Source organism: Mustela putorius, unplaced genomic scaffold, assembly GCF_011764305.1.
Source record: "Mustela putorius furo isolate JIRA1106 unplaced genomic scaffold, ASM1176430v1.1 tig00001063_pilon_pilon_pilon, whole genome shotgun sequence".
NCBI lineage: Eukaryota > Metazoa > Chordata > Mammalia > Carnivora > Mustelidae > Mustela > Mustela putorius.
In genome coordinates this window covers 4,249,473-4,274,804 of record NW_025421556.1, presented here as the reverse complement: position 1 = coordinate 4,274,804, position 25,332 = coordinate 4,249,473, and positions in this window count along the sequence as shown.

Sequence of the window (25,332 nt, the reverse complement as noted above, 5' to 3'; positions counted from 1 at the left end):
TTATGACACAGGAAAGGATACTGGGGACTTCCAAGAGAGAAATTTCAGTACAGCTGTGAGGATGAAAACAAGACAGCACAGGGTTAATGGAAGTGGCAGATGGATAAAAAGTACAGGTATGGGGTCACAGTTAAGTAATAAAAAGAAGAAAGTTTGGATACGGGTGGAAAAACAAAAATCTTTTCGTTTTCCAGTAATAAGGGAAAATATGTTGAGAACCTGAAGCAATTACTCTGGGTCTGATATATTTATAAAGGCTTCTATGTAGGTTGCTAATGTATACACAAGAAGTATATGGGTTTATAAGAATATTCTCTATCTCTACCACACTTGGATCAGTCCCATCTCTAATAGGTACATTCATAATAGGGGGGCAGGGGACACTTAGCCCAGGGATCTGATTAGTGTGGAAGGGCACTGCTCTCAGCCGACTTGCCAGACCAAGCCACGCTAGCTTACTACCTTTGAGGAGCTTCTACCATGGGCCTAGAGACAACACAGATGGTTTGTTTTGCCTGGGGTCTTAATCAGTTCAGGCTGCTCGAACGGTTCACCAAAGACTGAGTAGCTAAAATAACAGGAACTTACTTCTCACAATTCTGGAGGCTCACACGTCCAAGACTCAGGGACTGGCAGATCTGGTGTCGGTCAGGAACCCTCTTCTTGGTTTGCAGATGGCCGTCTTTTCACTGTTTCCTAATACCACATAGAGAGCGGAAAGGAAGTAAGGTCACCTGGGTCTCTTCTTTTAAAGCGCCAGTCCCATTCATGAGGACTCTGCCCTCCTGGTCTGATACGTCTACTAATATCATCATGCTGGCGGTTAGGATTTCAACGTACAAATTTGGGGGATGACGCAAACATTCAGTTGCCACTTGGCAACATGGGTCAGAGTTTCTAGGGCTCCAAGGAAAGACGCTGACGTTCTTAAAAGGGTTTGTGGATGTGGCAGTAGTTGTCACATTTGAAGGTGATTGGTGTTTGCAGAGCATCGAAGAGGAAAGCTGTGGCTTTGCGTGATCTTTCCCTCTGATTGATACCTGTTTTCAAACACTGATCATTCGCCAGCCTGTGACAATCCCCAGCTGTTTGCTCTGAGGCCATCAGGCACAGATTTGATCAAACAAGGATATCTTTGTCTTATTAACTTTTTGTGTACATACATCTTGTCTAGCTACAGGCAGTTAATGCACCTAAAAGAAGCTAACCTATCTTTCTACCCTGGACTTTCAGCACTCCTTAAAGCTATCCTCTTCTTTAAGCCAGACCCACACCTGATCAGTAGTTTGGTGGATTTATTCCTCTGCTCATTTCCTGTTCTTGGGGTCCGTTTCTCTCCTATGGTTCTCCCCAGAGCAGGCCTTCTCTTGCCTCCATAGCTATCACCTGGCAAATGAACGCCTGTTGTTCCATTTTATGTTTACGATTCATCTTTCCCAGGGACCATCCTAAATCTGCTTTTCCTGGAAACACTCACAGTGATATCTTTGTGCTCCAGGGCCCAAAAGAGGCCGAGGGGCAGGGAACAATTAACAGTCGAGATCAAGTGTTTTCAATTATATCAGTGCTTTCTCGGCTGGAAAGGAAACAGCCAGCGCCTCAGTCCCGAGTGTGCACGGACACGTGGAGAATTTTTTTTACCGAAATGTGCAACAAACACACTCAAAACACCACAAATTGGTATCAGAAGTAGGTGAAACAACTAAGTATAAAAAAGTATATCTGGTCCAATCGTGGATAAAACGTCCCCTGAACCAAGTCAGCTCCTAAAAATGTTATTAGAGGACAGGAGGAATTTCATGTCAAGGAACAGATCGAGCAATCCAGGATATCTGTAGCCACAATGCTACGAAATGTTCTGAGGGTATTTGAAAGGTTAAAAGTTTTTCAGATTCCTATTTAAGGTCATTGGTTAGAAATGAGTATGCTCCCATTGTTGGTCGTACTCGGGCGTTGTTTAGGTTCATTGTCTCCAAAAACTGTCAAGGTCACTAAGTGATAAGAGGCCCTGGGTGGTGCTGGGAGCAAGGGGAGCTGGCCGGAGAGCTGGCCTGAGGACCCGGCCTGGGGACCTGCCCAGGACGCAGCTGCACTGACCACGTGGCAAAAGGGAGAGGCTGATGTCCTTGGTCTGGTCAAAGAGAAACGAAGTTTTTATAGTTCTTGGTCTCCCAAATACACGTACTCAAACGATCCGTTCCTGGGCGTGTGCCTTTTACACTCCATTTGAAAAGCTAAACACTGAAGGAAGATTTATCCATTTTAAAATGCCGTCTGTGTACAACCTGAAACCTGCTTGTGTCCTTCTGGCTTACAACATTGCTCTGGCGAAGGCTGCCTGAGCAAGGCCTTTTACCGTTTGCCCTTAGACCATCCGGCCTCAGAGCAGAGAGGGGCAGGTGGTGGGTGCAATCTGTGAGCTATCCTACAGCCTAATGAGGCAGGAGAATAAAGGTTCCCTGTGTGGAATGTTCTTCTGAGGAGGCTCTTTGCAGATTCCGGCAAGTCTAAGGAGACTGTCAAGTGAGTCTCCCACGTTCCTCTGGCTGTAGGAGTGAACTGTCAGTCAGTGACACAAAGTGACCATGCCACAGGCTCAGCCTCCCCCTGGACCGGTGAGCAAGGGCTGTGCTTATTTCCAAGACCAGACTCCTCTCAGCTAAAGTGACCTCTCCCCCAGCCTGCTTCGGTCTGCAATGGAGTGTCCCCTGGAAGCTGGTAACCACGGAGGAAGACAAAGAGAGGGTCAGCCTGCGCAAGGGGGGGGGGGCATGAAGGAAAGGAGCTAGGGGGCAAGGCAGGGATGCCATTAAGCTGGCTCTCCCGGGGCCTTCAAAGAAAGCTTTAGAACTAAGATAGAGGATTCAGAGAGCTGTGCTGTGGGCAATTGAAGGTTGAAGGTGTGCAGACCAGCTGGTACAAAAGCAAAGAGTAGAGCTAGACCTGGGAGCAGCACCCCGCGGCTGTTACTGAAAAATTCACAGGCAAATGTCAGCTCCACCTGCAAGCATTATGGAAAGGGTGGAGATGACGGTGTCTTACTTTTATTAACATATATGAACACCAGGCTTTCTGATCAGGTGGGAACAGCAGGGATGAATCATCTCCTGTCTCCAGGATCAGCTGTGGTGTTGGGCTGTGGGTGTGTGTGTGTGTGTGTGTGTGTGTGTTTTCCTGGGTGCAGCAGACAATTGCTGCACATTCTTCAGGGTGGAATTAATAAATTAGATAGTCTGGAACAGAAAAATGTTACCAATGGGCAGAGGATCTGGGGGAAATATTAAAATGATGTAGGAGCAGGTGGTTGCCGTGTGCCATGCTGGGAGCTATAAATGCAGACAGCACAGGGAACGAGTCTGGAGTCATAGCTCGAGCATATCCCCGTAAAGGACATCCTTCCCAAGGCAGCAGGCAGAGCGTGAACTCACACCCACCCCCCGGCTGTCCAGCGTGGTACCCCCTTTCCCCATGAGCGTGCACAGTGGTGGGCATACTCTCGCAGAGCTGATTACCCTAAGATTCCTTTGATACCCTAACATACCTTAATTACATTCCTCAAATGCGAGTGTGCAAAGGATCATGCGGGAAGTTACACTTTATTATATGAACATATTTTCGGAGTCCTGCCTACCCCACTAGAGATCTGAGTCAGTACATGAGGGATGGGGCTCAGAATAGTGAATTTTTCAAGCTCCTCAAAACTTTGAGAAAACAGTTTTAGCTAAACCAGGCTAACACCAAAAGAAATTAAGCAATAAACATTTCCTTCAGACTGTACTGTTTTCTTCCCTCGAGGGTTTTGTACTGCCAGCTCCCAGGGACCGTCCATAGATAAGAAGTGGTCTCAGAAATTTGCTGCTGATAGACATTTCCATCTTAGATTAAGTTTAAGTCAACATGTTACCTATCTTAGGAGTATTCGGGATGTACAGCACAAGGCTTATTTTAGAACGGGAGGTTGTACAGTCAGGTGAAGGATTTCTCACAGCAATTGGGAGAACAAGACTGTCCTGCTGCTCCCAGAAATCACAGAGAACCCGGCACAGCCTAGAGCTAAGCCAGGCTCTAGATGTACGTGACCTCTTACTGAGATCATACCACCACCAACGGAATCCACTAGATCTTCCTATCTTAGTCTGTTCAGGCTGCTGTAATGAAAATACCATAGATTGAGTGGCTTAAAGAACAAACATCTAATTCTCACAGTTCTGGAGGTTGTCTGAGAGCATGGTGGTGGCACATTTAGGCTAGTGAGGACCAGCTCCCTGATTCATAGACGGACGTCTTCTCATTGTGTTCTGATGTGATAGAGGAACAAGAAAGATCTCTGGGGTCTGTTTTATAAGACCACTAATCCCATTCACGAGGCAAAACCTTCACCTCCAAAACCATTGCCTTAGGGATTAGGTTTCAAGATACGAATTTGAGGGGGTGCATTCAGCATACGACACCTCCAAAGCCAGACTCCTATTAGTTAAGGCAGAGGGCCAGGAGAGCAGAAAGAGCTTTGGTCAGGCAGTCCAACCTGGTCTTCGATGTTATCTTCAAACACATACTTGAGCTTAACCAGAGTCTGGTAAAAAGTTTCCCCACTGCCTCTGGCAGTGGACAGACTCATCGATGCATCATCAGCAAGATGCTGTCTGTCACAGGCAATCACCCTAATCATTGCTAGGCACACAAATCACAGTAAGTGTTCATGCATAAAGTGAAACTGATTAGAGAAAACAAACTTCACCAAGACATCCGTTCAAGATCAGATTCCTTCATATGGAATCACCGGTACGTACGCATCTTTATTGGGCTGGGGGTATCCTGGCACATGGAGAAACTGTCCTCCATAAAACCCAACCGCAATGATCTGCCATCCACCCATCTCTGGGCCACATGCGAAGCCTGCCTTTTTCCCGATAAAAGCACCCTTTATTCCCTGGAGCTACCAAAGAAAAGCAATACAAATTAATTAGCACCTTTTCCATTTTGTCCTCATCGTTCGAAATCCAATTAGATCTAAGTGGAAGGGGGCCTTGCTCTTGTGGACAGTCTCACTGTGCTTAAGGATGGCTTGGTGGTTGAACTAGGTAAGGAGGCCAGCAAGATAAAATGACCTTTAATTTACAACCTTATCTAAGTGTCAAAAACAAAGTATTGTTGAGAAAATCAGTAGTGGTTACCAAAGCCAAAAAAAAAAAAAAAATGTGCTTAATACTTCCAAGATGGCAAGAATTATGCTTCTTTTGTTGTTTACATGAAAGGAAATGGGAATAATGGTCACTGTATATGTTACTATTTACTGAGCACATAATATGTATGTGCTGACTTACAAGTTTACATAAATGATCTCTTTTAATTTTTATAAATGTTCAATGAGTATGTTACATTTATTATTCTCATTATACACATGAGAAATAATTGGGGGGCTTTTGTGGGGGGAATTCAGTTCAACTGATGTGTAAGAAGCTATAGATAAGAAAGTTCACCAGGGTCCAGGTCTCCTTTATAAAATAACTAAGGCAAAAAATTTTGAGATTCCAATAGCTTTCCTAACACCTAATGCAAAGCAGAGCAAGGTCTCAGACACAGGTATGTTGATGCCAAAGCTCACATTTTAAAGGCTGCACTAAGGTGTTTTTTACATGGTTTTATTGTTTGGATAAATCAACAGTGAGGGACATTATAGTCCACATGTTAAGAGCATATATGGATTACTTTTTAAAATGTCTCTTACTGCCATATACTTGGGGCAACTACCATCAAATAAATTGATAACTGCTATATGTTTCCTCACACTGAAACTAGTCTTAAAGTTGGGACATTTAAGGAGTTGATAAGCTATAATTTGATTTGTTGTTGATGAAACACGTGAATCATGGGCTCAGGAAGTTAAAAGCCATGTTAGTCATCTTCCGTAGGACCCCAGATCCAATGCAGGAATTCTATCTGCAGTATCCCTGGTAGAAAATCCTACTAGCTCAGACAACAGGCACTTTTCTTATTAATGCTTTAAGATTCAAATCAAGAAGTAACTTCTGTAGGCTCTCCCTGATGGATAAAGTAGGGTTTCTTTTAATGTTTATAACTAATTAGGGTGCAGTTTACCTAAAAGATGATCATACAATTTTTTTCTCATATTTTCTTCCCAGCTTTTTTAAAAAAAAATTCAAATAGCCAACATATAGTACAACACTAGTTTTTGATATAGAGTTCAATGATTCATTACTTGCGTATAACATCCAGGGCTCATCACATCACACGCTCTCCTTAATGCCCATCACGGAGTTTCCCCGTCTCCCCACCCACCTTCCTTTCTGCAGCCCTCAGTTTGTTTCCCAGAGTCAAGAGTCTCCTATGGTTTGTCTCCCTCTCTGATTTCTTCCCATTCAGTTTTCCCTCTTTTCCCCTATAGTCCTCGGTGCTATTTCTTACATTCCACGTATGAGTGAAACTACATGATAATTGTCTTTCTCTGATTGACTTATTTCACTTAGTCTAAGTTCCATCCATGTCCATGTAAATGAGTAAGTACTCATCCTTTCTGAAGGCTGAGTAATATTCCATTGTATATATGAACCACATCTTCTTATCCATTCATCTGTTGAAGGACATCTCAGCTCCTTCCACAGTTTGGCTATTGTGGACATCACCGTTATGAACGCTGGGGTGCACGTGCCCCTTCTTTTCACATCTGTATCTTTGGGGTAAATACAAAGTAGGGCAATTGCTGGGTCGTAGGGTAGCTCTGTTTTCAACTTCTTAAGGAATCTCCATACTGTTTTCCAGAGTGGCTGCACCAGCTTGTATTTCCACCGACAGTGTAAGAGGGTTCCCCTTTCTCCACAACCTCTCCAACATTTGTTGTTCCCTGTCTTGTTCATTTTAGCCATTCTAACTGGTGTAAGGTGGTATCTCACTGTGGTTTTGACTTGTATTTCTCTAATGACAAGTGATATGGAGCCCTTCTTTCATGTGTCTCTTGGCCATTTGTGTGTCTTCCTTGGAGTCCAGCTTCTTTGAGATATATTTAACATAGTATAATAGTGTGTAAGTTTAGGCGTGTAATGGGATAATGTAAATTTGAAAAATATATATATATTGTGGTAAGAACTTTCAAGATCTAATCTCTCAGCAACTTTCAAGTTTACAATGTTGTTAACTATTAACTACAGTTCACATGCTGTGCGTCAGATCCCCAGCTGGCCAGGCTCCACATTCAAGTGGGGACACCAGTGGGCTCCCCAGTTAGACAGGGTTGCGGACTATGTTCAAGGCCAGCAGCTGGGCTCTCTACAATGCTCTCTGGGCAGGCTGGGTTGCAGGTTATGTTCCCTAACAGGACAGTACCACTGGCTGGATTCTGCAGTTGGGCAGGGCTGTGGGCGACACTTCAAGGTTGCTCCTGGCCTGGTAGGGCCTCAGACTGTGATCCCTGACCAGAAAGTGCTGCCAGCCATGCTCTGCATTCAGGTGGGGCCAGAGGCTGTGTCCTGAAGCTGGACATCACCCTCGGATAAGCTGTTAGCTGTGTTCTACTGATGGGCAAGGTCACTGGCTGAGATCTTTGTTTGGGAGGGGCTGCCAGCTGCCCCCAACACATGAGTGGGGCTGAAGGCTGTGCTATGCAGTTGTGCAAAGTCTCTGTCTGGGCTCTGGTCTCCGATGGAGTTATAGGCTATGGTCCACAACTACATAGGGTCACTGACTTGGTTCTCTGTAGGCTTTGTTCATTAACTGGGTAGGCCAAATGCTGGGCTTCATTCAGTGCTGGCTGAACTCCATGGATACATGTTACCATAAGATAGGACTTGGGGCAGCTCGGGGTCACTCTGCAGGCTCACTGGTTTTGTGCTTCCTGAAGCTATGTTCAACTACTGGGCAGGACTGCTGTGTTGGCTCTCTGTGAATTTGTTCCCCTGTCCGGATAGAGCTGTACAATGGGCTTCCTGGCTAGTATGGCCTATTGGATGAGGATCCAAATCAAGCACAACTGTTAACAAGAGTTCCCTGGCTGGATGGGCTAGCAGCTCAGCTCTGCAGATGGGCAGAGTTACTGGCTGGGATCTCTGCTCTGGCACTTCTGCAAGGAGCAGCACAGTGCACCAAGAGCTGAGCTCTGATTACAGTCAGCCTTGCCCCTCTTTTCTATCCCTGAGTCCCCAGTGGTAGAGTTCCACAGACTCCTCTAGTGATCCCTGAGACATGAAACTGATTACGCCTCCTGGGAAGAGTCCCACAATGCTGGGGAACCTAGATACCACCTTAAGTTATTCTCTTCCCACTAGAAGACCATACACACAGGGGGACTCTCTTAGTGCAACTCACCACCAGCCTGGGGCAAGGATATGCAGTCAAAGTTAATCTATTTCTCTTGTTCATCTAATGTGGTTCTTCAAGGTTTCTATTGTCTAAGGGGGATGCTTCAGTCTTACCCCTGGGTTCTGGAATTTTCACAAGAGTGTCTTATCTATGGATAGTCTCTAGTTAGTCTCTTTGCAAAGGAAACCTGAAGTCTGGAATGACCTATGTCACCATCTTGATGATGTCACTCTTCTCTCTTCTAATTAACGCAGTGAATTATATTAATTGATCTTTCAAAACAAATCAATCTTTTGCATCTACAACATTTGACTATATTGTCTTTTTTTCTATACTGCTAGATTCAATTAGCTAATTTTTGTTAAAGATTTGTGCATCTATATTCATAAGAGAATTTGGTCTGTAATTTTCCTTTCTTTTAATACCCTTGTTAAGTGTTGCAATTAAGGTGAGATGGTCCCATAGAAAGAGTGAGAAAAAGATTCTTCATTGAATTTTCTCTGTAAGAGCTTGTCCAAGGTTAGTGCTCTTCTTTCTTGAGTGAACAAAAGAATTCACTGGTGAAGTCATACACATCTTTGAAAAATATTCTTTAATACCAGAATTCCATTTCATCAACAGATAAAGGATTATTCAAGTTGTCTACTTCTATTAGCATTGGTATGTGATATTTTTCATATAATATTGTCCATTTTCTTTAAATTTTTAAATTTCTTCATCTAAAGTTCAAACGTTCTTTTTATCTATAAAGTAAAACCTAGTGTGCTCTCTCTCTTCCTCTTCTGTCTCTCCCTCCCTCCTTTATCATGGTTGGTAGTTAAAAATTTTCAATTTCAATAATCTTTAAGGAAAAAACAAAATGTTTATCTTTGTTTATTTTCTCCCATGTATCATTTTTTTCTGTATCATTTGTCTCTGCCCTTATTTCTTTCTATTTTCCATAGCTTTGATTTGCTCTTCATTCTCTACTTTCTTGAAATAAAAGTTTAAATATTTATTTTCCTCTTAATTTTCTTTAAATTCATTTAAGCTAAAAATTTTCCTGCAAACACTAATTTAGATTCATTCTAAAAGTTTTCATATGCTAATATTCCTTGTCATTCCATATAAAATATTTTCTGATTTCCATTTTGATTGCTTATTTTACCCAGGGATTAGTTAAAAGATTGTTGTTTAATTTCAGTGAACTTGAGAATTTCCTCATCATGTTTTTGTTATTTGTTTCTGGCTAAATGTCAATGTCATCCTAAAACAGACTGAATCATTTGAAATTTTTGAGGCTTTCTTTTGGCCCAACATACAGTCAATTTTGGCATGTGCACATGAAATGATCTGAATTCTATTAAAGCTGATTCCGTGTTCTATGTATGTCAACTGAGTCAGGTTTATTAATTTTTTTGTTCGGCTCTATCCCATGACTGAGTTTCTGTGTGCTTGTTAAATCAACTTCAATTGTAGGAATTTTCTAATGTCATTTTAGTTCTGCTTTGAATTTGTTCATTTTCTGCTCCTCTATTTTGTAGCTATAATGTTGAGTGCATATAAATTTCACACTAGAATGTCATTCTGTGGATGAACCTCCTTACTAGGAAATACTCTTGCTTCTTGCTATTTGTGTCTACTTTGTCTCTTAGTTTGGCTATTTTCTCTTGACTGGTGGTTAAAACATTTTTCCACCTTTTGACTTTAAAACTTTCTATGTCCTTCAAGTAGTCTCTGTCTCTGGTCAGCAACAAAATGGGACTTTAATTGTTACTCAGTCTACCTTAGATATTTATTGCAGCATTCAGTCCATTTATAGTTAAAGTAATTTCTAATAATAGGGCCATATCTACTTTTTTATCATTCATTTTCTATTTTTCCCACTTGTTCACTTTTTCTCCATTCTTCTTTTGGTTTAATCATATATTTTATTATTCTGTATTTTCTTTCTATCAAGTGTACTCACATATTCTCATATTCTTCTATTAGCAATACTCATAGATCTTACAAAACACATCCTTAAATTACACAGTTAACTCAGTTTATTACATTTACTACTTTGTAGTACTGTCAATGCATTAGGACTTTCAAGCTCCTGACTTTTATTGTTGTCATACATTTTAGTTCTACAAATAAATGCATCTCCACAGATATTCAATATTCAAATACCCTTGCATATACATATACTCATGTATTTATTAACATACCTATCATACATTTATCTTTTATCCTTTCTGGTATTTTTCATTCTCTCCTAAATTTCTTTGTCTCCATCTATGATAATCTTTCTGCCTGATGAATTTTATTTAGGTTGTCTCTTACTGCAGGCTTACTGAAGAAAAGTTCTCAAAATCTTTGAAAACATTCATGCTATTCTGAAGGATATTCCTGCAGAATGCATAATTCTATTTGGCAGTTATTTTCATTCAGCACTTTAAGATACTATTCCACCACAATCTGGCTTCCACTGTGTTTTTAAAGAAGTCAGCTAACAATCTAATTTTACTTTCTTTGAGAGTAATGTGACTTTTCTCTGGATGCTTGCAAGGTTCTTTTCTTTTAGTATATCTTCCAGATTTATTGGGATGTGCCCATATCTGTTTCTCCTACTTTCTATTCACTACATTCTTGAATCATTGGGCTGATGAATTTTAATTGTGAAAAATTTTAATCATAATCAAATATTTACTGCTGTCCCATTCTGTGCTCTCCTTTTAGGGCTCCTCTTATATACAGGTTATGTACTATAGATTTTTAAGTTTGTTTCAAATTTTTTTTTAAGATTTTATTTATTTATTTGACAGACTGAGATCACAAGTAGGCAGAGAGGCAGGCAGAGAGAGAGGAGGAAGCAGGCTCCCTGCCGAGCAGAGAGCCCGATATGGGGCTCGATCCCAGGACTCTGGGATCATGACCTGAGCTGAAGGCAGCAGCTTAACCCGCTGAGCCACCTAGGCGCCCCTCGGATGTTTTTTGCCCTCTATTCTGTCCTTTCCATTTCTTCTCCTCTGCGGATCAGTTTGGATGTTGTTGTTGCTTTTTAAAGATTTCATTTATTTATTTGACAGAGAGAGAGATCACAAGTAGGCAGAGAGGCAGGCAGAGACAGAGAGGGAAGCAGGCTCCCCACTGAGCAGAGAGCCCGATGTGGGGCTCAATCCCAGGACCCTGAGATCATGACCTGAGCCGAAAGCAGACGCTTCAACCCACTGAGCCACCCAGGCACCCTGTTTGGATGTTTTCTAATGACCTGCTTTAAACTGTGTTCAGTTTTATCCGTGTTCTATTATATCCAGACACTTCCACATCCTGTGTTTTGTTGTTGTTGTTACTGTTGCTGTGGTCTTAGTTCTAGAATGATTATTTGATTTTTATAAATATCCCTTATCTATCTGGTCCTTGCCTCTAATTTCTTTAATATATTATTTATAATACTTTGTCTGCTAATTCAGTGACCTAGATCATCCGTGGACTGACATCTATTTATCTTCCTATTCTCTTAATTACTGGTCATATTATCCTGCCTTTTCACAGGTCTATTAATTTTTAATTGTATGCCAGGTATAATGAATAAAAGAATCAAAGAGAGTCCAAATCATTTCATATTTCACTGAAGAGTGCTTTCTCCACATTTAAGTAAATACGAAGAGGACATGATCATCTCAATCCAATTAGAAACTCTTTTGAGATAAAACTAGATTACAATATTTATAATATTCAGTACACTTCTGATTCTTAATGCTCTAAGTACATGCATATTCTAGATTTTTTTTTATTAGAACCCTGATAGGACTCTGTCTACCAAGCCCAGCACAGTAGATGTTGTCTGTCTCTACTCTTCGTAAGTTTCAGTCACTCCATCCAGCCCCCAAGCCAATGTTTTGAATTCCTGGCAGGTAATTAATGCCTTCGATGCAAGCTCCCTTACTAGCAGACCTAACTTCCTAAGCACCAGGAATCTCTGGATATTTTACTTCACATTTCAGTAGCTTTTAGCTTAGCTCCCTTGTTACTCCAGAACTTGTTTGGAGAAAACAAACGTTTGAGTCCCCTCAAGTTTCCAAATTGCCACACCACTCCCACTGAAGAACTAAAAGCTAAGGTAGTTATTTCTCCCCTCAGCAGAGTCCTGCTGCTTTAGCAAGACTAGTCCTCTGATCAAGCCCCAACTCGGCAGATGACGCAGGCTGGACAATGGCTGGAAGTAGGCAGCTTACTTCTCTCTCAAATTATGGTTTATCTCATCTCTGTTACTTCCACAGCCCTCTCATGAACACAGAAATATGCATTTTTTAATCTACCCATCCATTTGAAGCTGCTGCCATGGAAACATCACTCCGTTGGCATTGACTATATCCTGCCCAGGAGCAGAAATCTATAATGCCCTACCTAGAAGCAAAAAAAAAAAAAGAAAAAGAAAAAGAAACCAACCCAATTTAGGAATCCTTTGGTTGCAAGTAGTAGCAACCCAATGCAAACTGCCATAGATTTTTAAAAAAAAAAAAAAAAAAAAAAAAGGAATTTATCATTTCACCTAATTGGAAAGTTCATGTGTGTAAGACTGGCTTCAACTACAGGTAATATAAGAATTAAAAAAAAAAAATTCATTGGCTGCGATCAGTATTGTGCTCATTCCTGTCTTAGCTATCACCTATCACCCAAACTAAATGGATTAAAAGTGGGTGATGCATGATTCCCCAGAGAAAAATTTGCATCATCTTATTAGAGGAAAGAGGAGTACATCATAGACAGTAAGAGCAAATGCCCATTATTCCCGACAAGTCCAGCTGTCATTCAACTATTTATCTTCTCAATTGCCATAGCTTCTATCAGCCATGTAAGACGGAAACGCATTACTTTGACTTGTGTATTGCTAGAGTTAAACTGAAATTTTGCTCCTGATATTCTTTTGGTATCCAAAACCTTCAAATTCATGCCAGATTGCAAACAGGTACTTAATAAATGCTTATGGCTTGGTTCGTCCTGGGATGTGTTACCTGACTGCTTTTCGCACAGCAGGCTAGCCACTGAAGAAGGTCTAGTTTCTCAGTTTTCAGCTGTAATCATGTGCTAACGCGTGCTGCCAGAAGACAGCACTTTAAAATAAGCTGTGGGTTACTGTGCTATATTTTATGCAGTATTCTTTTGAAGAAAAACTAAATGAGAAAAACGGGTGAGGGTGCCCAGCTAATCCTGAGCCATTTCACTGACGTGCTCTACTGGGTTCCACTTGCCCTCATTTGCTATGACATTGCACGTCCCATTTTCCACCTTCCAGGCAGGCAATTATGGGAAGGACTTTAGTGAGGCTTTCCAAAAGAGGAGACCGTGGGCTGAACGGAGCAATGTCAGAAAGGCAGCCCCAGTTCCTCCCAACTACTTGGCATGTCTCTCCCAACAAAGGAAATGGTTTTGAATTCTTTCTTTCACCTGCTTGCTGCCAGATATCTCATAGAAGAGTCTACATTTTGAGCCTGAGCTTGAAACTACGAACTGGATTATACAGTCAGTGAAGGATTGGAATTAGCAGACCATGTTATTTCCAGGGTGTGTGCAGATCCCATAGTGGCTGTGTTGACTAAAGGCATTTGAAAAAGAAAGACCTAAACAAATGAATAAATAAGAGCAAATGCACAGTGTGATGATAAAGAACATAGTCGCTGGAGTCAGAATCTTGGCTCTGCTGCTGGGTGGCCTTGGGCCTCAGAGTCCTAATTTGTATCATAGAGCTATTGTGATTAATTGGAATAATGCATGTGAAGTGCTTAGCATGATGCCAGGCATAACCAATAATGAATAGTTATTATTGATATTTTCATTGAATTGTACAGAAAACTTTAGAGATAGCACCGCCAACTATTCATCACCATGGTAATAAGCTAGTGTGGCAACGGCCATAGATAAGTCCAGAAAAGGCTTAAAGATTATCCAAATACTATGTCCATAGTATTTTATACTACATTTTACACTATGGACATAATACTATAGACAAATACTATGTCCATAGTATTTTTTCCCTGCACATTAAAATGCCCGACCAAATTGTTTTGAATGTCTATGGACCCAAGGGCAGAGGTCATCATTAAAAGTTACTGCCATTAATTATGACAGAGGAAAAGTTAGATGTACATTCCTGTGAGTACCTGTGTTGCCCAGAACTCATACAAATGCCAAAATCTCTTTAGACTACTGCATGCAAATCCTTACAATAAACGTCATCTCTGTACCCCCTAAAATAATTAGGAAGAAGGTATGTGGAATGACTTGTAATTTATTAATTTACCTACCCCGCATCTGTTTTTCATCTGTAACTCATCCTACACTGAAAGCAACTAACCAATTATGCAAACTCTATGCATTTTCTTTATCCCGAGTTTTGACTTCTCTCCTCTCTGTTTTGAACCTCAATCCTGAGAACATCCTGTTCCCCTACTTTTCACAGACACTGATTCACTCATGACTGATTTTATGAGACTGACACTACCTACTATGCTATGCTACTATGCTATGATTGATTTTAAAAACATACATAGTATGGACTAAACCCTGCAGTGCAGACATAAGAATACATGTCCTATTCACACTCCAAGGAGAAGGTGAGGAAGCACAGTATTTTAGCACAACAGAATAAATGTGCATAGCCTGTAAGATAGTAATGCAATCTGGGTCTTAAATGATGAAGTTAAGCAGTCTGGCCAAGGAGGAAGAATTTCAGTGTGACCAAAGGTACAGAGGCAAGAAATAGCTCAGCATGGAAAGAAACTAAACACCATTTGATGTTGTTCAAATATGAAGTTCAAAGTTGTAAATGTCAAAGTGAATGCTGGAGAAGCAGACAAGGACTCAAGGCCACAGCTAGAGGCAATGAGGCTGCCTATGAACCCATTCAATAATCCAGGCTAGAAACCCAAGGGGCTGAATGCAGTGGGAGCTGACAGAGAGGACTAGGCACAGTTATGTCAAGGGAAGATGAAAATTGAAATTTTTCTAAAATAATCCTTTTTGAGGCAAACATTTTAAAAATGAGAGAAAGACAAAGGATAAAAAAAGAGAAACCAATGAGTCTACATAAAATGTACCCTAAGGTAGTTAAATTATTCCAGTCTCACATTTTACCAGATACCCAAGGCCCAGAAATTGTCCTGGCCTCTATCCCATTACCCGTTTATCCCGGGACCAATATGGAGTGGCACTGCAGCTAGCTGGATGGCTAGATGAGGAGGCTCCCTCATTCTTCTCTTCATAAGCACCATGGAGTCAGTTCTGCAGACCTTAGACTATGAGGCCATTGCTATGTATCCTCCTTGTCTTCTATAACTGATGGCCAGGGAACCAACCGCGAACTCTCAAGTGAGAAAACTCCTTCCTAAACCACTGCCCAACACCTTTTCTTGGGCTTCTGACCATTCTTCTTCAGGTTTATATTTACTTCTAACATCCTTCCTGATACCTTTTTTCAAAGTAGAAATTCTTGGACTTCCAACCAGAAGTTTAACAGAAGAAACATAAATCATGATGAGTTATACTATTCAAGGACAACTGTTTTTCTCACCTATGGTTCTAAACCAGGATCCTGCCAACTATGGCCCCATGATTCAAATCTGGCCCACTATTTAACAGGGTTTCAACAAAACACTATCATACTCATTCATTCAAGGATTCCCTCTAGTTTTATGCATTCTAGAGTGGCAAAGTTGAGTTGTTGTCCCAGAGAATTGAGACCATGTGTGCCAGAAATAGCTCACCCTAAAATATTTACCACATAGTCTTTTATAGTTTGTTGACTCCTTTTCTAAGCTATTATCAAGACTGATTTTCCTCTGGTAGTCACATTTTTTTTTTTTAGTAAATGCCCATACGCTTAGAGCCTTTGGAGCTCTATCCAGCTCCCTGCCAGAGCTGGTATGTCCCAACCTTAGTGCCTGTTTCCAATGTGAGAATAGTCCTCAGCTTTATCAGCTACCCCCCTCTCCCTATGGTCCACACTAGTGACCATCCAGAATTCTATTAATAAATTCTACAAAATTTCTACAGAAAATTGCTTTTCATATATGATATCAATTTTGAAAATTAGCCCAGCAGCAGGACACGGAGGAGCACTGAGTTGTTAGGCCTCTATGAAAAGATACAATTAATTTTTCCTCCTTTGTTCTCTTTTATACAAAGCATATCAGCAGACCTGAAGACACAAGAGAGGAGGCAAAGCTGAAATGCTTCAATAACCTATATACCAGGAAATCAATTCATAAGAACTAAAATTTAGCTGAACCAGCTTTTAAGACATATAAAATATCCTTCCTTTTCCTGTGATATAGTAAGATAATTTATATCTGTTTTTACTTAAAGAAGTATTTATTAAGGGACAATATTATTTAATAGTTCAGAATAAGAACTCTGGAGTTAAACTGCCTGAATCCAAATCCTATCTTTGTCATCCACTTGCTTAAGTCACTTCTCTATGCCTCAGTCTTCTCACCTGTGAAATGAGGGCAATACTACGATCTACTCAGTAGGGTTTTATGAAGATTGTCTGAATTCATATGCACAAAATACATGGAAGACTATGGTACAGAAATGCTACCCATTACTGTTTTTATTTTTATTTATTGCATTTTGTTGTTTCTGTTCTCAACATTTATGAGTATTTCCACTTAGAAGAGAGCATGGCTACATTCTGGATGAATTTCTTCTCCCTGCTCAGCAGGTCTCTCTTATGCAGCTTCCTTCCCATTCCACCTGCCACACTGGCCATACTCACTTCCTCTCTTAACCCTTTCACTCATACTGCTCACAACTGAAGTTCCTAGTCTTGGAAACTGGTCTCATCAAGAGCAGAACCAGGAGAGGAGAGGTGGAGAAGCCAAGACCTCGAAACAGTGGCTCTTTATCTACGTTTCCAATGCTCTCTCTGCCCACCCCGTGAGGGAAGGGACTGTGTCTTCCTCGTTCACATCTCAGTGCCAAGCCCCTAGAACAATGTCTCCTAAACAGAAGGTTCCCATGAAGATTTATGGAAAGATGGAATAAAGTGCACAGGGAAGCAGAGGCTAGTGTGAGAGGGAAGCATGAGGAAGGAGTGCTGAGTGCACCAGCAGCTGCTCCTCTGACCTCACAGTCAATGATCAATATGGAAAACGACTACACCAGCACATGGATTGTTGAAGACAGCAGCAGAAGGTGACAGTGAAGCAAAAATTAGGGCATGACTTTCTGGGGAGAATGGCTTCAAGGTCAATCTTGGGAATATTAGAAGTTTCCAACTCCAGACATATACATATAAATAAAGGCACCAGCTAATTAGATCAGAATCACATATATTACTCTTAATTTCAGGTAAATAAGCACCATTTATACTTAATTGGTCAGATAATTTCTCATTCTTCTGGTGTTTGGCAATCGTTTATGTAGCTAACCATTTATTTGCAATTATTAATTCAAAATAAGCCTATGAAGAACATATTCAATACCACACATGCTACCACAGATGGGGCAATCTTTAAAAAAAAAAAAAAAGGGTAGCATGTCATTCCTGCTCCTGTTCTGAAGGAAAGCCACTTGAAAGAGTTATTCAGAATGACAATGTAACATGCTAAGTGCTAATCGGGGCAAGGAAGAAAGGTCATTAGAGAACAGAGAAGGGAATTAGTATGTTCTCCTGCAAAGCAGACATCCGTGATGACTTTAGGAATAGAAGCTATTCATTGAACTTGGAAGCTGAAATCTGCCAGCCAGTGAAGGTGTGAAGTGCAGGTCAGACAGATGTGGATAGGGTGAAACAAAGCACATTTTGCAAATGGCAAATGATCTGAGTGCCTAGAATATAGAAATCATACTGCATGGCAGCAGAAGCTGAGGTAGAGAAGAAGATGGCTGAGGCCAGATTGGTAAAGATTTAGCTGGCAAATGCACTGAAGTCATCACAGAAACTGTAAGGAAAAGAGTATTGTGTGAATCCCAGATAATTCAACTCTGATGATTTAGGGAAATTCCCTGATTTCTGTTTCCATAGAAACAGAGCTTAGTTTCCTCACCTGTACAGCACCACAAAGGTGCCTCTCACTTACATTGCTGTGAGGACTGAATGAGTTAATATATGCAAAATATTTAAACATTGCAGACTCAATGCAATGTTTCTCAAGTAGTTGAGAAAACTTATCTCTTATCACTGTCTCCAAGAGTGACCTTCTCCTGTTAAGACATAGCTGGAAGATCTACCATTTCCTTACTCCTAGGTCACACAGAACAGTGCACTAACAAAATATATGCTCTGTCTTGAGTACTGTTCTGTCAAGACCCCATGCCAAAGTAAAAGCCGTGTTTGCTGAAAATACATCAGGGTGCTGAGAGCCCAGTGTGTGAGATGACAAATTATGGGCAGAACCAGCTATTAATCACTCATGCCAAACAAAAGAGAAGGCTGTCTACAAGTTTCTGCAAGGTGATTCCTTACGCCATTACCTAAACCAATATTATTTTATGCTGTGTTTTGCTCCCTTTAGGATTTCCTTCTGGAACATTTTTTGAAAGCAATCTTGCTCATCAGATTTGTCATAATTTTTAAAAACCTTCCTCCTCTGATGTTTTTCATCCTGCAGCTATCCCTGAACATCCTGAGTGCCGAAGTTCTAGGGATTGCCAGAAGAGAAAATGGATTTCCTTTATTATATGAAATCTGACCTTTAATTTTCCCCCTATATTATATTGGTATTGGATGTGGTTTTCCATTTTTGAAAGCACCAATATGGCAAAAAGAAAGTATCAGTGTCTGATATGCTAAATGCCAATTCTGGGAATTGAGTGCCCAGAGGCTAACCTGGAAATAGCTATCTTTGTTTACTCACTGCAACAACCTCAAATGAGAAATTATCTCATCATACTGCCCATCTAGGTTATAGTCCAGAGAGTGGTCCCTTAAAATGATTAAGCCTTGAAATAATTTGATTTTGGCCCAGAACATTTATATTGGCCCACATCAATATGCCATGGTGTTCCCCTTCCTACTCCACTCTGCTCTGCACAAGGTCAATCAATAACACCAAAGTGCCACCTACTTGCCTTTCAAAGGGCCCTCAGTATCCCCCTTAGTCTGGATTTCACAGAACTTAAGTGATTTATTCATAAATTAAGAAGTGAAATAATGTCATTGCCTGGATTATTTACCTGATAATGTTAGAATGGACTAGATTTATACCAACTTTTGTGTAAGAGATCCTTCAAAATCCCTAACAGACAAAGGAGAGAGTACAGCTAGCTGTGGATGCATACATGACACAGATGGATACAAAGTGCATTTCTAAATACAACCTCTAGGGGCGCCTGGGTGGCTCAGTCAGTTAAGCAGCTGCCTTTGGCTCACATCATGATCCTAAGGTCCTGGAATCGAATCCTGCATCAGGCTCCTTGCTCCGCAGGGAGCCTGCTTCTCTCTCCGCCTCTGCCTGCTTGTGCATGCTCTCTCTCTCTCTCTCTCTCTCTGACAAATAAATAAAATCTTCAAATACAGCCTCTAACTTTTTTACTTCTGTGCCACAGGTGAAGTGGATTAGCAACAGGACTATTTTGCTCATTCATTCAATCACCTATTCATTTACTTCTTTACTAAGTTAATACCTGAGGAGAGCCATTCTATCACTGCATGCTTTCTTCTCTGTATTCTTATCACTCTTTGTAAGTCACTTATAGCATAATTCATTTTTAGTAGGTAACTCCTAAATATCTCTAAACTTAAGGAAAAGATGCACTGAGAATTTTTTGTGATGCTAAGATTAATGTCCAGTTAATTTAACTGTGGTATTTTTTACAGTAAAAATGTAGCAACAAACTAAATATTTAGCAGTGGAAAAATTGTTAAATAAATGATGGCACATGTGTAGATTCCAAGTGCTGTAAAATCAGCTCAGTGCTCATGTGAAATGTTTAATGATGGCAAAATATTGGTCATATGTTAGTAGAAAAAAAAGATATAAAAAACTTTTTTCTCATTCCTCAAATAATTCAAGTTATAATTAAATATTCATGAATAAAATATACCGACATGTTAAGTGATCATTTCTGAATTAGACAATTAAGACTATTATCTGTTACCTTCTTTATATATAATAAGCATATATAACTTTTATAATCCCAAAACAAAACCACAGAGGGTTGCTTTTCATGTACGTGTGTGTTTTCAGTAAGCCCATTATGTGTATGATACTATGTTGTCTCTGTAAGGGAATCAAAAGAAAAATAAAATAGGCTGATTCTCCTGGAACTTATAATGGGGGACACCAAAGAGACAAATGATTTTTAAAAATAGCACCACAAAAGAGGATTAAAGCTGGAACCGATAAACATATTATAGAGTGCTACCACTGAGAGAATTAAGAAATGTGGATTTTGTGGGGGCTCCGGAACAGGAAATATTGCACGGAGGCAGACACAGCTGGCTCTGAATAGGTGGAAGAAATGAGGAGACTAGGGAATGCATCAAAGCATGGGGTCAGTCCCTATTTTTTCTTCTTTAGGAATCTTTATTAGAGAAGAGTTTATGTTACATAGTCAGGGCTCAGTTAGAAAAGCCAGAAAAAGAAAAAAAAGAAAAAGAGAAGCCATTCCATGTATTTTAAACAGAAAAGGATAGAATACAGGAAATTAGGCACTTATGAACTACAGAAAGGCCTAGACAAAGTCAGATCTAGAGGTTAAGAACCTGCAGAAAACCAATAACACTTCATAGTTGCTCCACACATCCGGGGAAGGTAAATAGCAAAGGAAAACAGAGGTCATTATAAACCTCATCTCTGTAAAGCCCTAGTCTACTATGAAAGTAAGAATAAAATAGCTTCTGCCTCCTTTCTTTCCAAATCTTGTATAAGTGTGTCTACGAGGCAGAAGGTCAAGCTATCCAAAACACTAGAGACAAAGTAGTCTAGAAAATGTACTTCGCAGGCTTGTAGCCTTTGCCACAATGAATAAGTCAGAAAAACACATAATGAATGAATGCTGGGTAGCTAACTCCTCACCCACATATTTACCACATATAATTACAAAAAGCCCTGAAAACCAGGGGAAAGAGTTTATCCTCAAAAATAAGCAAACAAAAAAAGTTTCCTTAAGCAGATGGAAAAAGACATACTGTGTTGTGAAAGGGAGTTTGTTAAGAAAAACTATCTTACTATGGCAAGTGTATTTCAGGTTGCTTCACTGTCACAGAGTACCATGAAAAATACCAACAACCTTCAAGAACCAAAAGAAAATCAGAAGGAAGTCCAAGTTATATGGGGTCAAGTTAAGGACCATGTGCCCAAATCTCACTATGGGTCTAGAGCTGGTTTACACACACCGTGTGTAAAAAAAAAAACCCTGACCCTTTCAATAGGTCGGTTTGTTCAAACAATAAATTCAGTATGAAAAGCAGGAAATCCAGCTGGTTTTTTAAGTGTTGCTCTGATAGCAACACAGACCCAACTTATAGCTTCTACAGTCAACACTGGTCAAATGAGAACTGTCGCGGTTCTGTGCTCTAGTCCTCTGTAGTGATGTCTGCACTTAAATACTATTTTTCCTATCATTGCATATCTTATTTTCAACATTTCTGCCTGCATGGTTTAAGAAAATTATATTTCAGATCTTTAATGCATTATGAATAGAATGATTTTAATATGAATTCTCACTTGCTGAAAGATAATTTCTGTTTATAGCAAATTTCAAATGGCAAAAAAACCCCCAAAACCCAAAATGTCAGAACCCTCAAACTCTTCTCACTTGTGGGTATGAGTGGGGTAGGTCATTCTTTACAATGGAGAAAGTCATGAAGAATTCTGAACAAGTTACCCTTCTTCCCTACTATCCTGTCTTTATGACCTACTGGTCTGTAAATTCTTTGGATGCAGATGGTGTGCTTTATGTTTCCCAATACTACTGACCTCAGACACTTGCCTACAGCTCTTGTTTGGTGAATAAATCTATTCTAATCGCCTCCATATCATTGCTGTTATATCACAAGTCTGCATGGAGACCTGAAATGATGAAACTTTCTTAGCTTAGAATTTTATTTAGAAGCCATTCAAAAGCAGCACTAAAGGAGAAGGAGATGGCTGAAGAGGAGGAGGAGGAAGAAAGCAAGCAAGAAAGAAGAGATGAGAGCCACTTGGGTGGCTCAGCGTGTTAAGCCTCTGCCTTTGGCTCAGGTCATGATCCCAGGGCCCCGAGATCGAGCTCTCTGCTCACCAGGGAGCCTGCTTCCTTCCCACTCTCTCTCTGCCTGCCTCTCTGCCTACTTGTGATCTCTGTCAAATAAATAAATAAAATCTTTTAAAAAAGAAAGAAAGAAAGGGAAGATTATGAGAGGGAAGGAGGTATGATACAAAACTTCTACCAAGGGACTGAAAATAGCTTTCCCAAAGGAATTATGGTGAGAGCTGGACGAAACATACAGTAGGGCAGGTGGAATCATATATGGTCTTGTCGAGACCCCATTATAAAAGATGTGTACTTAATACGCCCATATTTAGAAACCAAAGCTGAGACTATGGAAGATGTGTAGGTAGCTCCTAGAGTATGTTTATAAAGATGCTCTGAACCACGACAAATCTCTTGAGGGGAGGCAAATAGGAAATTCTATATAAAAAAATCATGTAAATAGTGTTCTCTGTGATCTATAATTTCCTAAATTGATTGATTTTTTTTTGGTAAGACTGCTCATATTATTAACAATATATATGTCTTATGATCTTAGCTCCTCAGCTCAGCTACCAGGAACTATGATCAAAGTAAGCACTTTTGCTACTTTTGGAGAAATCCTTTCAAGTCAATTTTCCTTGGATCAGCTTTCAACATAAATTTTGTCCCTTGTGGAGAAATTCAGTACAATGTATGCAGGCCCATAAAATAGGAAAGCCTATTTTCATCAAAGAAGTGGGGCGCTGCATATTTATGCACAATGCCCCATGTAAATCAAGAAACCACAAAACTAAAGGCATGAAAAACTCCAGGTCTTTCCACAGAATACTGTGGTTGGTGCATTTTTATATGAGAAGAAGTTAAAACGGAGACTCAGATTCTTCTGAGTGGCTGCAGTGTTTTGCCTTAATAAAGATCTGCAGCCAGAAAGAATTGCCATCAATTCCCAACATATTTTCCTTTCCAAAATTACATTTCTCTTATAAATATCCCTGGAAAACAACCTTAAGAATCCAATAAACTCTGAATCACTTTACCAGTGACCTTCTTTCTGGTTAAATGTTCTCGTCAGCATCCTGGAGGAAAAATTGAAATTTGTGATCTTTTCATGAGCCATGCAGATGAAACCTGTGATTGAGAACTGAGGGTTTTGAGATACTTTCTAAGCAGGGAACAGGGTTTCCATGTCCAGAATCCTATAGAAGGCCTATCTGTGCACTTTGTCATTTTGTTCCTTTTTGGTTACTCCACAGGCTCGGAAGAATTTGTGTGGTAATAGTATAATTAAACAGCAGGTTTAGGTTTAAATGCACCAGGAGGGATTTTTGTCCCCCCCCCTTTCTCTGACCCTCTCCTCCCAAACTTTTCCACCCCATGGGCAGCAGCTTTGCAAAGCTCACCTTTACTGTCCACTTGGTTTGTATTTTTATCTGATTGGGAATGATGTACCTGCAGAGGTTTTGCTTTTTATCCTCTCCTATATTTCAAAGCTTGTTCCTCCCTCAGTCCTGACACTGGCAATCCTTTGTGGTTTTTCTTGGACCTCAAAGGCTTAATGGTCCAGCACAGAACTTGAATCTTCGGAAATCTATCCCAACCACCCCTAACACCAGCTTCAGAGAAGTTCAGGGAGCAGTCAGTCAGAAGAGCAAAAGTGGTGCCCATGGTTAAATGTTCCAGGGAGGTTTCTGTCTTTAAAATCAAGTGACTATGTTAAAAGATTGCTTTAAAACCCACTTCACTACAGGTATGAAGATGAAACAGTCTCAAAGTTAGTTAGCTCTCTTCCTGAATGTTTGGTGGCCCCTTTCCCAGGGAAGGGAGTAGGGAAGAGCATGACTTGGGGGAGGAGAATTCCAGCTTGAGACCAGTGCTAGGGAAGTGGGGTAGCAGTAGATGCCTAGTTGTCTCACAGCACAGACAGTAATTCAATAAATGCAGTTAAGCAGATATGACTAAAAGAGGGATTCTATAATGCTCATCAAGGCTCCTCTTTAATACTTTCTTGAAACTTCAAATGAACTAAGCTACTATTTCAACTCCTTGGAGATTAAAACTGCTCGTTTCTTTGTCATGGGTTACCTCTTAGGGAAGGCCTGATGTGAGGGACAGGGGGAGAGAGAAAAAAGAAGAAGTAAAGCTAACATCTGTGTGTTACCAATGTGTCCAAAACTCTTCTTACAAATATTAACTTATTTAATCAACAACCCTTTGCACAGGATTATTACTCCCATTTTACAGATGAGGAAATGGAGGCACAGAAAGGTCCATAACTTGCTCAAGCATGTATAGCTAGCTAGTCAGTGGCAGAGCAGGGTTTCCAACCCAGGAAGTGTGACCTTGGAGTCTAAGCTCTTCAGCAACTAGATTTCTGAGGGCTACATTAGGGCTCTGTTTTTAAGGCCTGCTGGGACTAATCACACAGACATACCAACAGACAGACAGACACACACACACACACACACAAACACATAGGCTTCCCAAATCTCAATTGCTTAAAACCAGAAAAGTTAACTCCTCATGCTGGGTCCAGTGAAGGTTACTGGACAAGCTCTGGTCCTTGTGTCCACTGAGGGACTCAGGCTGTTGGGAGGCTTCATCTCAGCATGCACTTCCATAAAAACCACTGCAGCGAGGGCAAAGGTGGTGGTGGGGGCGGCTCACACCACAGCTCTTACAGCTACACATACCACTCTCATTCACACTGTATTTGTCACTGTAAGTCATATGGCTACACCCAGTCTGAAGAGAACTGAGAAATGCCATCCTACCGTGTATCCTTAAGGTAGGGGGACAGTAGGTGGGGGAGGTTAACCAAATACATTGGATGAACAGCACTAATGAAAGACAGCAGCACACCTCTGTGGGACCCAC